Raw genomic sequence first — 1876 nt, 5'->3', positions numbered from 1 at the left:
AGTTAATGTGCAGCACATACATTTAATCACTAGGCAAAAGAGTTGAACAATCATACATTGTCTTCAATGGGAGAGTCCACCATACATACACACATATATAAATATACATACATATGCCAGTATGGAAAACAGATGTTAGGTGATGATGATGATTATATCTTATACATAAATGGCAATTTCTTTCTGTCGATCTGTCTGTTACCATCTTGCTGCCTACACCAGTGAACCAATCTTAAAGAAAATTTACATACTTGATAAACTAACATCCAGCTGAATTGTAGGCTAATTGGATTTCAATAAAAATCTATAAAGGGCCTCTGTAGGTGGCCCATTATAGATTTTTAGACTGTTAGTGTGAGGGAAATGTGGTGACATAGTGAATGTGGCTGATATCAGGGAAAGGGAGAACAGCATTGTGTAAGCAACAAATATGGAGTGGCAATGGGATATAACATTAATACAGCTGTCATATACACACGATGCTGCATACATAGATACATGCATGCACATAACTTTTAAAATGCCAAGGACAGTTAAAAAAGGTGGCCAAGGAATATGTAGCTTTAAGGAGAGAGGGGGGTAGGTGGCTTTTCTGCTGCGGAGCGCCAAAAAACACTCACACACAGACACACATGTATCTACTATACACCATTTTAAACTCGTGATTACCTGTGTGTACGTTTGTAAATGTGTGTGTGCTACATCTTATAACTGTCCGTCTCTCTAATTTTGTAGGGTCTTCCCTGTTGCTGTCACATATTGTGAAATGTTAAAATTACATCAAAATTTTCAAATTTGGTATACTGAAATAATTTTCCATGTTAAATTCGATTTTGTTATTTATTTGTTGCAGAAAAATGTTACTGAGGTTTAACCCTTTCGTTACTATATTTCTGACCAAAATACACCCCTCATGAGTTTCAATTAAATTCTAAAATAATCATGAATTTAGACTAATGTTATATATATGTGTGTGTTCTTGATATTCTTTCAGAGCAAGTCGTTTTACATCTATTACACTATTTTTCTTTTGTTTCTTGGCTCTGGTGAGGTGTCTCGGAACATTCACGATGTGAATGTTCCGAGCCCTCTCCCCACACACCCCGTTCACGAGCGCGTATTTTTTTCTTCAGATTCGTTCCCAGCGAGTTGTTTTACACCTATCCGACTAATATTTTTTTAAATTTTTGTCACCAGGTCAAACGCTTTAGTTTGACCGTCCTGGTTATGGTATGGACGTGATAAATTCCAGACTACATCATACCCTAGGCCATGCTGACTCACATTATTGTCTCTTTTCCCTGTATAAAAGCTAAATCCCACAGCAGTACCCAGTATTTGCCTCGCAAATTTTCCAAACTTTGATCCCCCCATTTTGTGGGCTTTCCTGGCATATACTATCGGAAGCGTACTCTTCCTTTATACCCCACCATGCCCTCATCGACGGATAAGTATCTCTCAGGCTTGTAAAATGTTTTATATGCATTTTGAACGCAGTCGATGAGGGGGTCTTATTTTAAATAAGGGATCAAAGCTTGGTTTTCCACGTACTGGGGGTACTGCTAGTGTCTCTCACATGCTATCTGTTTTTCCGGCTCGTTTACATTCTGCATAACGGTTTGTTTCTGCAGTAATCATTTCAAACAAGCATGCTGGAAAAAGTAAGAAAAAGAAGTCTAAAGGTTTCGCTTCCTGAGAAAGACTATGGGTAGACCCTGTCTCCTCAGAAAAATTGTTAATAAAAATATTTTTTAAATCTTTACTCCATTCTGGTGTAAAATCATCCTCGCTGTCGCCGTCACTGCTTTCAGTTTCAGATACAGAAATATCCGATTCATTATCGTTCACCACGTGCTTTTGTAGCTCATTCATTCTT

The 1876-nt window shown here is 37.7% G+C and overlaps 1 protein-coding gene across 2 annotated transcripts in view; it reads right to left on the bottom strand.

The window, feature by feature from the left end:
• The window catches only part of LOC106876200 (uncharacterized), a 42877-nt gene that overhangs the window by 2257 nt on the left and 38744 nt on the right, over positions 1–1876 (bottom strand). The window lies entirely within an intron of this gene.

Source organism: Octopus bimaculoides, chromosome 9 (genome assembly GCF_001194135.2).
Source record: "Octopus bimaculoides isolate UCB-OBI-ISO-001 chromosome 9, ASM119413v2, whole genome shotgun sequence".
Taxonomy (NCBI): Eukaryota; Metazoa; Mollusca; class Cephalopoda; order Octopoda; family Octopodidae; genus Octopus; species Octopus bimaculoides.
The sequence above is the reverse complement of the archived record's forward strand: the minus strand, read 5'-3'. Positions and strand labels throughout refer to the sequence as shown.